Genomic DNA, 14,903 nt, shown 5'->3' with positions numbered 1-14,903 from the left:
AAATGTGACAGGCAGAGAGAGAGAAGAAATGGGACAGGCAGAGAGAGCGGAGAAATGGGACAGGCAGAGAGAGAGGAGAAATGGGACAGGGAGAGAGAGAGGATAAATGGGACAGGCAGAGAGAGAGAAGAAATGGGACAGGCAGAGAGAGCGGAGAAATGGGACAGGCAGAGAGAGGAGAAATGTGACAGGCATAGAGAGGAGAAACGGGACAGGCAGAGAGAGGAGAAATGTGACAGGCAGAGAGAGAGAAGAAATGGGACAGGCAGAGAGAGAGAAGAAATGGGACAGGCAGAGAGAGAGAAGAAATGGGACAGGCAGAGAGAGCGGAGAAATGGAACAGGCAGAGAGAGAGAAGAAATGGGACAGGCAGAGAGAGCGGAGAAATGGGACAGGCAGAGAGAGCGGAGAAATGGGACAGGCAGAGAGAGGAGAAATGTGACAGGCATAGAGAGGAGAAACGGGACAGTCAGAGAGAGGAGAAATGTGACAGGCAGAGAGAGAGAAGAAATGGGACAGGCAGAGAGAGGAGAAATGTGACAGGCAGAGAGAGAGAAGAAATGGGACAGGCAGAGAGCGCGGAGAAATGGGACAGGCAGAGAGAGGAGAAATGGGACAGGCAGAGAGAGAGAAGAAATGGGACAGGCAGAGAGAGCGGAGAAATGGGACAGGTAGAGAGAGGAGAAATGTGACAGGCAGAGAGAGAGAAGAAATGGGACAGGCAGAGAGAGCGGAGAAATGGGACAGGCAGAGAGAGAGGAGAAATGGGACAGGGAGAGAGAGAGGATAAATGGGACAGGCAGAGAGAGAGAAGAAATGGGACAGGCAGAGAGAGCGGAGAAATGGGACAGGCAGAGAGAGGAAAAATGTGACAGGCATAGAGAGGAGAAACGGGACAGGCAGAGAGAGGAGAAATGTGACAGGCAGAGAGAGAGAAGAAATGGGACAGGCAGAGAGAGAGAAGAAATGGGACAGGCAGAGAGAGAGAAGAAATGGGACAGGCAGAGAGAGCGGAGAAATGGAACAGGCAGAGAGAGAGAAGAAATGGGACAGGCAGAGAGAGCGGAGAAATGGGACAGGCAGAGAGAGCGGAGAAATGGGACAGGCAGAGAGAGGAGAAATGTGACAGGCATAGAGAGGAGAAACGGGACAGTCAGAGAGAGGAGAAATGTGACAGGCAAAGAGAGAGAAGAAATGGGACAGGCAGAGAGAGGAGAAATGTGACAGGCAGAGAGAGAGAAGAAATGGGACAGGCAGAGAGCGCGGAGAAATGGGACAGGCAGAGAGCGCTGAGAAATGGGACAGGCAGAGAGAGCGGAGAAATGGGACAGGCAGAGAGATAGTAGTTATTTGGACTTATTATGCATCATTCAACGTACAGTAGAGTTGGGCATGTATGTGGTATATTTGTGCAGGCATGTGTGCAGCCCCAACGGAGGGATAGTGTTGATGACCAGCACCAGTGAGAGGAAGGGAAATGTCCTCTTTAAGACTGGGCAGAAATAGGTCAGCTAGAACAACAGCCTCAGCTAGGGCACACACGCACGCACGCACGCACGCACGCACGCACGCACGCACGCACACACACACACACACACACACACACACACACACACACACACACACACACACACACACACACACACGCACGCACACACACACAGAGGATGGCCCATTTCCACACCCCTGTCCTCAGTCTTTATAAAACAGTCAAACCAGCCAAACACTACAGGCACTGTTCTGAGTTTGACTACTGGGCAATTCCACGCTAACAGAGTGACGCTGAGTCTCTAAGACTCATTTTCTCACTTTAAAATGGGAGCAGAAAACATTGATTGTAAAGTTTAACAAACCTTACACATATATGCTGAGAATGATGATAACAGAATGACACAATGGGTTATTGCTCTGTACTATGTAGAAATGCAGAATCATTCATATCATTCTCTTCATGGTGATGTGTCCTGAATAGGTACACAAAGGTCAACACATGTACTATCCTCCTTTGAATACTTAGGTTTAATTCTACACTCAGGCTATTATCCTAATGAGCTCCGCCCCCAAACAACACCAAATTTGGTTGGTCCAGAGGGCACCAAATCTGTACCAATCATAGACGTCTATGTTTCACAAGTTTGAACAGCACAGTAGAGAAGAGCGGAGCTGAGAGGAGCAGAGCAGAGTAGAGTAGAGTAGAGTAGAGTAGAGTAGAGTAGAGTAGAGTAGAGTAGAGTACAGTAGAGTAGAGTAGAGCATCAGAGCAGAGTAGAGTAGAGCATCAGAGTAGAGAAGAGCAGAACAGAGTAGAACAGAGCATCAGAGCAGAGTAGAGTAGAGCATCAGAGCAGAGTAGAGTACAGCATCAGAGTAGAGTAGAGTAGAGTAGAGTAGAGTAGAGTAGAGTAGAGTAGAACAGAAGAGAGTAGAGCATCAGAGCAGAGTAGAGCATCAGAGTAGAGTAGAGCAGAACAGAGTAGAGCAGAGCATCAGATCAGAGTAGAGTAGAGTATCAGAGTAGAGTAGAGCATCAGAGCAGAGTAGAGCAGAACAGAGCATCAGAGCAGAGTAGAGCAGAGTTGAGCATCAGAGCAGAGGAGAGCTTGCACTGCATCAGAGTAGAGTAGAATAGAGTAGAGCAGAGCATCAGAGCAGAGGAGAGGAGAGTAGAGCAGAGTATCAGAGCAGAGTAGAGTAGAGTAGAGCATCAGAGTAGAGTAGAGTAGAATAGAGTAGAGCAGAGCATCAGAGCAGAGTAGAGTAGAGCATCAGAGCAGAGTAGAGTAGAGAATCAGAGCAGAGTAGAGCAACAGAGCAGAGTAGAGTAGAGCACAGCATCAGAGTAGAGAAGAGTAGAGTACAGCAGAGCATTAGAGTAGAACAGAGGAGAGGAGAGTAGAGCAGAGTATCAGAGCAGAGTAGAGTAGAGTAGAGCATCAGAGCAGAGTAAAGTAGAACAGAGTACAGAAGAGCATTAGAGTAGAGCAGAGTAGAGTAGAGTAGAGTAGAGTAGAACAGAACATCAGAGCAGAGTAGAGTAGAGTAGAGCATCAGAGGAGAGTAGAGTAGAGCAGAGTAGAGTAGATTTACGTACAGTATAGTAAAGTAGGGTTCAGTACAGGAAAGAAAAGTAGAGTACAGTATAGTATAGCACAGTAAAGTAAAAGTAGAGTAGAATTTAGTTCAGTACAGAGCTGAATAGAGTAGGAGAGAGTGGGGTAAGTTGAGCCACCCTTATTTCTAGGAAACCCTACACAACATGTATCATTTGACCAAATGATTAGGAAGAGGTCTTCATTTCATGGAGTCCGTGAAGGAGGAAACCACATGGAAAAAGTGGTAAGCAAGTTAGGTCCAGATGTATGATGCTTTTATCTAAAAAAAAGTAGATACTTTTAAGAGTTTTCTATACATCAGTTGGGGTCTCGATAAGCTACAATATGAGGTCCTAAACCTAGCATGAAAGTGAATCCTTGTAGCTGTGTAGGCTAATAGTCTAAATGTTTGCCTTGGAAAGGCAAGTTGAGCCAATGGCAATGGGGTAAGCTGAGCCAATGGCCATGGGGTAAGCTGAGCCAATGGCCATGGGGTAAGTTGAGCCAATGGCCATGGGGTAATCTGAGCCAATGGCCATGGGGTAAGCTGAGCCAATGGCCATGGGGTAAGCTGAGCCAATGGCCATGGGGTAATTTGTAAGTCGCTCTGGATAAGAGCGTCCGCTAAATGACTTAAATGTAAATGTAATGTAAATGTAAGCTGAGCCAATGGCAAGTTGAGCGAATGTAAGTTTTCTTCCCAGGTGTAATGCAAGGTATTATTGCTGGAATGGGAGGTAACAACAGGGCCTGGCCTGTGTTAAAACTATTTTTAAAAGTGTTTTTTGCTTTTAAAAAATGTTTTAAAAAACAAAAAAATGATTGTGATTGTGTTCAATTCTGTTTGGGAATAATGGCAAATACGGTTTTAAAAAGGTATTGGTAATACTTCAATCAGTACAGAAATTTGTGGGAGGCTCAATTTACTCTGTCCCGTGGCACAACTTACCCCATACCTGGGACAGGTTGTTTCAAGAGACCACTTTTGTTGGACAAGCTATGTTTTTAAAATTCTAATGTTTACATTAACTCTGATTATTCCTAAGTGTCACGCCCTGACCTTAGAGGTCCTTTTTATGTCTCTATTTTGGTTTGGTAGGGGGGCTTGGCGTGTGGGGGAGGGGAGGGTGTGTGGGGGGCGTGGTGTGGGGGGAGGGGCTTGGTGTGTGGGGGAGGGGTGTGGTGTGTGGGGAGGGGCGTGGTGTGTGTGGGGGGGGCGGGTGTGTGGGGGGAGGGGCTTGGCGTGTGGGGGAGGGGTGTGGTGTGTGGGGGGCGTGGTGTGTGGGGGAGGGGCTTGGTGTGTGGGGAAGGGGTGTGGTGTGTTGAGGAGGGGCGTGGTGTGTGGGGGAAGGGCTTGGTGTGTGGGGAGGGGTGTGGTGTGTTGGGGGGGCGTGGTGTGTGGGGGAGGGGCTTGGTGTGTGGGGGAGGGGTGTGGTGTGGGGGGAGGGGCGTGGTGTGTGGGGGAAGGGCTTGGTGTGTGGGGAGGGGTGTGGTGTGTGGGGGGTGTGGTGTGTGGGGGAGGGGCATGGTGTGGGGGGAGGGGTGTGGTGTGTGGGGGGGGGTGTGGGGTGTGGGGGAGGGGCATGGTGTGTGGGGGAGGGGTGTGGTGTGTGGGGGGTGTGGTGTGTGGGGGAGGGGCATGGTGTGTGGGGGAGGGGTGTGGTGTGTGGGGGAGGGGCATGGTGTGTGTGTGTGTGTAAATGGGAAGTTGCACAGTTATAGCAGAAGGAGACGAGATCTAAAACATTTTATAAAAAATTATATATTTCCCTTGAAGGAGCCCTTAAATGCTCAACTTACCCCACTCACCCCTACATTTAACTGTACTACACTCAACTCTACTGTACTAAACTATACACTTTTTAAAAAACGTTTCTGTACTGTACCCTACTGTGATATACTGTACTGTACTCTACTGTGCTATACTGTACTGTACTCTACTGTGCTATACTGTACTGTGCTGTGATCTACTGTACTCTTCTGTACTGTACTGTACTCTACTGTGCTCTACTGTACTGTGCTCTACTGTACTGTGCTGTGCTCTACTATACTCTACTGTACTCTACTGTGCTATACTGTACTGTACACTACTGTACTCTACTGTACTGTGCTGTGATCTACTGTACTCTTCTGTGCTCTACTGTACTCTTCTGTACTCTACTGTACTGTGCTCTACTGTACTGTGCTGTGCTCTACTACACTCTACTGTACTCTACTGTGCCCTACTGTACTGTGCCCTACTGTACTGTGCTCTACTGTACTCTACTGTGCTCCACTGTACTCTACTGTACTGTACTGGGCTGTGCTCTACTGTAATCTACTGTGCTCTACTGTAATCTACTGTGCTCTACTGAACTCTACTGTGCTCTGTTGTACTCTACTGTACACTACTGTACTGTGCTGTGCTCTACTGTACTGTACTGTACTGTGCTGTGCTCTACTGTACTGTACTGTCCTCTACTGTACTGTACTGTACTGTACTGTACTGTACTGTACTGTACTGTACTGTGCTCTACTGTACTCTACTGTACTGTGCTGTACTCTACTGCACTCTACTGCACTCTACTGTGCTCTACTGTGCTCTACTGTACTGTACTGTGCTGTGCTCTACTGTACTCTACTGTACTGTGCTGTACTCTACTGTACTGTACTGTACTGTGCTGTGCTGTACTGTACTGTACTCTACTGTACTGTACTGTGCTGTGTTCTACTGTGCTGTGCTCTACTGTACTCTACTGTACTGTGCTGTACTCTACTGTACTCTACTGTGCTGTACTCTACTCTACTGTGCTGTACTCTACTGTACTGTGCTGTGATCTACTGTACTCTACTGTGCTGTACTCCACTGTGCTCTACTGTACTGTACTGTGCTGTGATTTACTGTACTCTGCTGTAACCTACTGTGCTCTAATGTACTCTTCTGTGCTCTACTGTGCTCTACTCTACTGTACTGTGCTGTGTCTTACTTTACTCTACTGTACTCTACTGTGCTCTACTGTACTGTGCTCTACTGTACTGTGCTGTGCTCTACTATACTCTACTGTACTCTACTGTGCTATACTGTACTGTACGCTACTGTACTCTACTGTACTGTGCTGTGCTCTACTGTAATCTACTGTGCTCTACTGAACTCTCCTGTGCTCTGTTGTACTCTACTGTACACTACTGTACTGTGCTGTGCTCTACTGTACTGTACTGTGCTGTGCTCTACTGTACTGTACTGTGCTCTACTGTACTGTACTGTACTGTACTGTACTGTACTGTACTGTACTGTGCTCTACTGTACTCTACTGCACTGTGCTGTACTCTACTGCACTCTACTGCACTCTACAGTGCTCTACTGTGCTCTACTGTACTGTACTGTACTGTGCTGTGCTCTACTGTACTCTACTGTACTGTGCTGTACTGTACTGTACTGTACTGTACTGTACTGTACTGTACTGTACTGTGCTGTGCTGTACTGTACTGTGCTGTACTCTACCGTACTGTGCTGTGTTCTACTGTGCTGTGCTCTACTGTTCTCTACTGTACTGTGCTGTGCTCTACTGTACTCTACTGTACTGTGCTATACTCTACTGTACTCTACTGTGCTGTACTCTACTCTACTCTACTGTGCTGTACTCTACTGTACTGTGCTGTGATCTACTGTACTCTACTGTGCTGTTCTCCACTGTGCTCTACTGTACTGTACTGTGCTGTGATTTACTGTACTCTGCTGTAACCTACTGTGCTCTAATGTACTCTTCTGTGCTCTACTGTGCTCTACTCTACTGTACTGTGCTGTGTCTTACTTTACTCTACTGTACTCTACTGTGCTCTACTGTACTGTGCTCTACTGTACTGTGCTGTGCTCTACTATACTCTACTGTGCTATACTGTACTGTACGCTACTGTACTCTACTGTACTGTGCTGTGATCTACTGTACTCTTCTGTGCTCTACTGTACTCTTATGTACTCTACTGTACTGTGCTCTACTGTACTGTGCTGTGCTCTACTACACTCTACTGTACTCTACTGTGCCCTACTGTACTGTGCCCTACTGTACTCTACTGTGCTCCACTGTAATCTACTGTGCTCTACTGTAATCTACTGTGCTATACTCTACTGAACTCTACTGTGCCCTACTGTACTGTGCCCTACTATACTGTGCTCTACTGTACTCTACTGTGCTGTGCTCTACTGTAATCTACTGTGCTCTACTGTAATCTACTGTGCTATACTCTACTGAACTCTACTGTGCCCTACTGTACTGTGCCCTACTATACTGTGCTCTACTGTACTCTACTGTGCTCCACTGTACTCTACTGTACTGTACTGTGCTGTGTTCTACTGTAATCTACTGTGCTCTACTGTAATCTACTGTGCTATACTCTACTGAACTCTACTGTGCTCTGTTGTACTCTACTGTACACTACTGTACTGTACTGTGCTCTACTGTACTGTACTGTGCTGTGCTCTAGTGTGCTCTACTGTACTGTATTGTGCTCTACTGTACTGTACTGTACTGTACTGTGCTGTGCTCTACTGTACTCTACTGTACTGTGCTGTACTCTACTGCACTCTACTGTGCTCTACTGTACTGTACTGTACTGTGCTGTGCTCTACTGTACTCTACTGTGATGTACTCTACTGTACTGTACTGTAATGTACTGCACTGTACTGTACTGTGCTGTGCTGTGCTGTGCTGTGCTGTACTGTACTCTACTGTACTGTGCTGTACTGTACTGTACTGTGCTGTGTTCTACTGTGCTGTGCTCTACTGTTCTCTACTGTACTGTGCTGTGCTCTACTGTACTCTACTGTACTGTGCTGTACTCTACTCTACTCTACTCTACTGTGCTGTACTGTACTGTGCTGTGATCTACTGTACTCTACTGTGCTGTACTCCACTGTGCTCTACTGTACTGTACTGTGCTGTGATTTACTGTACTCTGCTGTAACCTACTGTGCTCTAATGTACTCTTCTGTGCTCTACTGTGCTCTACTCTACTGTACTGTGCTGTGTCTTACTTTACTCTACTGTACTCTACTGTGCTCTACTGTACTGTGCTCTACTGTACTGTGCTGTGCTCTACTATACTCTACTGTACTCTACTGTGCTATACTGTACTGTATGCTACTGTACTCTACTGTACTGTGCTGTGCTCTACTGTAATCTACTGTGCTCTACTGAACTCTCCTGTGCTCTGTTGTACTCTACTGTACACTACTGTACTGTGCTGTGCTCTACTGTACTGTACTGTGCTGTGCTCTACTGTACTGTACTGTGCTCTACTGTACTGTACTGTACTGTACTGTACTGTACTGTACTGTACTGTACTGTGCTGTACTCTACTGTACTCTACTGCACTGTGCAGTGCTCTACTGTGCTCTACTGTACTGTACTGTACTGTGCTGTGCTCTACTGTACTGTACTGTACTGTGCTGTGCTGTACTGTACTGTACTGTACTGTACTGTACTGTACTGTACTGTACTGTACTGTACTGTACTGTGCTGTGCTGTACTGTACTGTGCTGTACTCTACCGTACTGTGCTGTGTTCTACTGTGCTGTGCTCTACTGTTCTCTACTGTACTGTGCTGTGCTCTACTGTACTCTACTGTACTGTGCTATACTCTACTGTACTCTACTGTGCTGTACTCTACTCTACTCTACTGTGCTGTACTCTACTGTACTGTGCTGTGATCTACTGTACTCTACTGTGCTGTTCTCCACTGTGCTCTACTGTACTGTACTGTGCTGTGATTTACTGTACTCTGCTGTAACCTACTGTGCTCTAATGTACTCTTCTGTGCTCTACTGTGCTCTACTCTACTGTACTGTGCTGTGTCTTAATTTACTCTACTGTACTCTACTGTGCTCTACTGTACTGTGCTCTACTGTACTGTGCTGTGCTCTACTATACTCTACTGTGCTATACTGTACTGTACGCTACTGTACTCTACTGTACTGTGCTGTGATCTACTGTACTCTTCTGTGCTCTACTGTACTCTTATGTACTCTACTGTACTGTGCTCTACTGTACTGTGCTGTGCTCTACTACACTCTACTGTACTCTACTGTGCCCTACTGTACTGTGCCCTACTGTACTCTACTGTGCTCCACTGTAATCTACTGTGCTCTACTGTAATCTACTGTGCTATACTCTACTGAACTCTACTGTGCCCTACTATACTGTGCTCTACTGTACTCTACTGTGCTGTGCTCTACTGTAATCTACTGTGCTCTACTGTAATCTACTGTGCTATACTCTACTGAACTCTACTGTGCCCTACTGTACTGTGCCCTACTATACTGTGCTCTACTGTACTCTACTGTGCTCCACTGTACTCTACTGTACTGTACTGTGCTGTGTTCTACTGTAATCTACTGTGCTCTACTGTAATCTACTGTGCTATACTCTACTGAACTCTACTGTGCTCTGTTGTACTCTACTGTACACTACTGTACTGTACTGTGCTCTACTGTACTGTACTGTGCTGTGCTCTAGTGTGCTCTACTGTACTGTATTGTGCTCTACTGTACTGTACTGTACTGTACTGTGCTGTGCTCTACTGTACTCTACTGTACTGTGCTGTACTCTACTGCACTCTACTGTGCTCTACTGTGCTCTACTGTACTGTACTGTGCTGTGCTCTACTGTACTCTACTGTGATGTACTCTACTGTACTGTACTGTAATGTACTGCACTGTACTGTACTGTGCTGTGCTGTGCTGTGCTGTGCTGTGCTGTGCTGTACTGTACTCTACTGTACTGTGCTGTACTGTACTGTACTGTGCTGTGTTCTACTGTGCTGTGCTCTACTGTTCTCTACTGTACTGTGCTGTGCTCTACTGTACTCTACTGTACTGTGCTGTACTCTACTCTACTCTACTCTACTGTGCTGTACTGTACTGTGCTGTGATCTACTGTACTCTACTGTGCTGTATGTACTCCACTGTGCTCTACTGTACTGTACTGTGCTGTGATCTACTGTACTCTGCTGTACTCTACTGTGCTCTACTGTACTCTTCCGTGCACTACTGTGCTCTACTCTACTGTGATGTGATCTACTGTGCTCTACTCTACTGTACTGTGCTGTGTCTTACTTTACTCTACTGTACTCTACTGTACTCTTCTGTGCTCTACTGTGCTCTACTGTGCTCTACTCTATTGTGCTGCGATCTACTGTACTGTACTCTACTGTGCTCTACTGTACTGCACTGTGATCTACTGCAACTGTGGTTTGTGACAACTGTGGTTTGTGACTACTGTGGTTTGTGACTACTGTGGTTTGTGACTACTGTGGTTTGTGACTACTGTGGTTTGTGACTACTATGATTTCCCGTTGTGGCCAATTCAATTGCTGTCATTCTGTTACGGATTGTTTTGTCCTCTGTTATCTTTTCTGTCTCTGTGACCAGAAATCAAATCCTTTGCTAATTCCTCATTTTTAAGGATGAAAAATAGTTGAAAAAACATGAATGCCTTCATTTCCTGGAAAATATAAACTCTTAGCATTCATTTGACCCCATTTTGATATGCTCCTATAAACTTCAGGTTTGTGCTCATAGGTCCTTTTACATGGAAATGCTCTGCTCTAATGCTGTAATGCTGTAGTCCCAGTCCCACACATAGTGAATGTGACTAATAGTCATCCTTATGGAAGGTGACATTAAATGACATGTTAAGGATTTATTTACAAAGCTGAGGCCTCAGTGTAGTGACTCGTGGTTTACTAACGTCACCAGGGGGAGAACGGTAACACAGCACTGGGGAGGGGAACGGCAAACACACACACACACACACACACACACACACACACACACACACACACACACACACACACACACACACACACACACACACACACACACACACACACACACACACACACGCACACACACACACACACACACACACACACACACACACACACACACACACACACACACACACACACACACACACACACACGTACACACACACACACACACACGCACGCACACACGCACACACGCACACACACACACACACACACACACACACACACACACACACACACACACACACACACACACACACACACACACACACACACACACACACACACACACACACACACACACACACACACACACACACTTACTCAAGCCCTCAACACATTCCACACTCCTCTACTGCCATATGCTGTGTCCCTACGGCTACAGCAACATGGCGGATTGTAAAACAGGGTCTCCTCTGACACAGGCAGGGGCTGGGGGTTGAGGGTCAGGGGTTATGGGTCAGAGGCAGTAGCAGAATGGTAACAGGAGGTGTGTGTGTGTGAGATAGTTAGATTCTTAAGGCAGGTGTCACAGCAGTGGTCCAGGCATAACCTCCTAAATCACTCCTCTTCTGACACACACTCTGCGGGGCGTCGCTCCATGTGTTACTGCTGGGCCCTATTCATCCCCTCTCAGTGTGCGTGTGCGCGTGTGTGTGCATGTGTGCGTGGGTGTGAGTGGGTGTGTGTTCTGTCAGGGAGACAGAGCAGCGCAGGTGAAGTACAGACAGACACTACAGATAGCCCAGACATCGTGGCACGGTCAGTAAACACATCAAGCCTCTCACCTTACCCGCTCCTCACCCATTCCCCTCACCCTGTCCTTACCCTGTCCTCACCCCTTCCCTTCACCCAATGCTCACCCATTCCCCTCACCCTGTCCTTACCCATTCCCCTCACCCTGTCCTTACCCGCTCCTCACCCATTCCCCACACCCCGTCCTCACCCATTCCCCTCACCCTGTCCTTACCCGCTCCTCACCCATTCCCCTCACCCCTTCCCGTCACCCAATGCTCACCCCTTCCCCTCAAACGATGCTCACCCCTTCCCCTCATCCCGTCCTCACCTCTTCCCCTCACCCCGTCCTCACCCCTTCCCTTCACCCCGTCCTCACCCCTTCCCCTCATCCCGTCCTCACCTCTTCCCCTCACCCTGTCCTTAACCTGTCCTCACCCCTTCCCCTCACCCCGTCCTCACCTCTTCCCCTCATCCCGTCCTTACCCTGTCCTCACCCCTTCCCCTCATCCCGTCCTCACCTCTTCCCCTCACCCTGTCCTTACCCTGTCCTCACCCCTTCCCCTCACCCCGTCCTCACCTCTTCCCCTCACCCTGTCCTTACCCTGTCCTCACCCCTTCCCCTCATCCCGTCCTCACCTTTTCCCCTCACCTTGTCCTTACCCTGTCCTCACCCCTTCCCCTCATCCCGTCATTCACCTCTTCCCCTCACCTGTCCTCACCCCTTCCCCTCACCCTGTTCTCACCCCTTCCTCTCACCCTGTCCTTACCCTGTCCTCACCCCTTCCCCTCACCCTGTCCTCACCCCTTCCCCTCACCCTGTCCTCACCCCTTCCCCTCACCCCGTCCTCACCCCTTCCTCTCACCCTGTCCTTACCCTGTCCTCACCCCTTCCCCTCACCCTGTCCTCACCCCTTCCCCTCACCCTGTCCTCACCCCTTCCCCTCACCCTGTCCTCACCCCTTCCCCTCACCCTGTCCTCACCCCTTCCCCTCATCCCGTCCTCACTCCTTCCCCTCACCCTGTCCTCACCCCTTCCCCTCTCCCCCTCTGCTTTCTGGCCCATCTTCACACACATCCATGCAACATGGATGTACACAATATCAACTCACTCAAGGCATCTGCTCTTGCAGTGACTCGGTCGTTTGTGCTCGTTTGTTTGTTTGTTTATTTAAAGTGATTGAAGGTTGGGATCCACCTTAATCAACCAAGTTTTTAGTGGTATGACATCTGATGGCTAATAATGAGGCAAATAGCAGTGCTTTTGCTGTTAGTTTTAAACAGTTTTTTGGTGAAATGCACCAAACAAGCCATCGACCTAAACCCTGAATGGATATGTCGCGACCATGAGACGCAGATATCACACACAAAAGATGTCCTGCTTAACCTCCGACCCTTTGCTGCAAGCTTACACTTACACCACAATACCACAATCACCATGTTCCCAAGAGAAGGCTTCCTTGCTGCAAGCATGACGAGCTACGGGCTTGTACCCAATACCTTTCTGAGTACTGACAATCCTGCCTGATCTGCCATCTGAGACCTGGCTTACGGAACAGGACCCCGACTCTGTTGTGGAGCTAAAATGGACAGAAACATCAACTCTGCTAAGAGAAATGCTGCCACGGGAAATAAATCAGGTCCGACAATATATTGTTTACATAGCCCTCTCCGCTGACACCAAAACAGCTTTTCCAGGCTGAGACGGAGTCACCTAAAGCAGAAAAGCTGATCATGGGAGACTTTAACATGTGCAGTCTATCTGAACATTTACCATCATACAGTACCAGCAATATGTCATACGTCCCATCCGAAATGAAGCCTGTTGGACCTCTCTTATGGAAACATCCCAGGTGAAGCCTGTCTGGACCTCTGTTATGGAAACATCCCAGGTGAAGCCTGTCTGGACCTCTGTTATGGTAACATCCCAGGTGAAGCCTGTCTGGACCTCTGTTATGGTAACATCCCAGGTGAAGCCTGTCTGGACCTCTGTTATGGTAACATCCCAGGTGAAGCCTGTTGGACCTCTGTTATGGAAACATCCCAGGTGAAGCCTGTCTGGACCTCTGTTATGGAAACATCCCAGGTGAAGCCTGTCTGGACCTCTGTTATGGTAACATCCCAGGTGAAGCCTGTTGGGACCTCTGTTATGGTAACATCCCAGGTGAAGCCTGTTGGGACCTCTGTTATGGAAACATCCCAGGTGAAGCCTGTTGGACCTCTGTTATGGAAACATCCCAGGTGAAGCCTGTCTGGACCTCTGTTATGGTAACATCCCAGGTGAAGCCTGTCTGGACCTCTGTTATGGTAACATCCCAGGTGAAGCCTGTCTGGATCTCTGTTATGGTAACATCTCAGGTGAAGCCTGTCTGGACCTCTGTTATGGTAACATCCCAGGTGAAGCCTGTTGGGACCTCTGTTATGGAAACATCCCAGGTGAAGCCTGTCTGGAACTCTGTTATGGTAACATCCCAGGTGAAGCCTGCCTGGACCTCTGTTATGGAAACATCCCAGGTGAAGCCTGTCTGGACCTCTGTTATGGAAACATCCCAGGTGAAGCCTGTCTGGACCTCTGTTATGGTAACATCCCAGGTGAAGCCTGTTGGGACCTCTGTTATGGTAACATCCCAGGTGAAGCCTGTTGGGACCTCTGTTATGGAAACATCCCAGGTGAAGCCTGTCTGGACCTCTGTTATGGTAACATCCCAGGTGAAGCCTGCCTGGACCTCTGTTATGGAAACATCCCAGGTGAAGCCTGTCTGGACCTCTGTTATGGAAACATCCCAGGTGAAGCCTGTCTGGACCTCTGTTATGGTAACATCCCAGGTGAAGCCTGTTGGGACCTCTGTTATGGTAACATCCCAGTTGAAGCCTGTTGGGACCTCTGTTATGGAAACATCCCAGGTGAAGCCTGTCTGGACCTCTGTTATGGTAACATCCCAGGTGAAGCCTGCCTGGACCTCTGTTATGGAAACATCCCAGGTGAAGCCTGTCTGGACCTCTGTTATGGAAACATCCCAGGTGAAGCCTGTCTGGACCTCTGTTATGGTAACATCCCAGGCGAAGCCTGTCTGGACCTCTGTTATGGAAACATCCCAGGTGAAGCCTGTCTGGACCTTTGTTATGGTAACATCCCAGGTGAAGCCTGTCTGGACCTCTGTTATGGTAACATCCCAGGTGAAGCCTGTTGGACCTCTGTTATGGAAACATCCCAGGTGAAGCCTGTTGGGACCTCTGTTATGGTAACATCCCAGGTGAAGCCTGTTGGAC

At 48.2% G+C, this 14,903-nt stretch overlaps 1 protein-coding gene across 2 annotated transcripts in view; it reads right to left on the bottom strand.

Annotated features, from left to right (window-relative positions):
• The window catches only part of LOC118366629 (ephrin type-A receptor 3-like), a 195,746-nt gene that overhangs the window by 120,436 nt on the left and 60,407 nt on the right, over positions 1-14,903 (bottom strand). The window lies entirely within an intron of this gene.

The sequence above is a fragment of the Oncorhynchus keta genome, chromosome 34 (assembly GCF_023373465.1).
Source record: "Oncorhynchus keta strain PuntledgeMale-10-30-2019 chromosome 34, Oket_V2, whole genome shotgun sequence".
In the NCBI taxonomy this organism is placed as follows: Eukaryota; Metazoa; Chordata; class Actinopteri; order Salmoniformes; family Salmonidae; genus Oncorhynchus; species Oncorhynchus keta.
The sequence above is the reverse complement of the archived record's forward strand: the minus strand, read 5'-3'. Positions and strand labels throughout refer to the sequence as shown.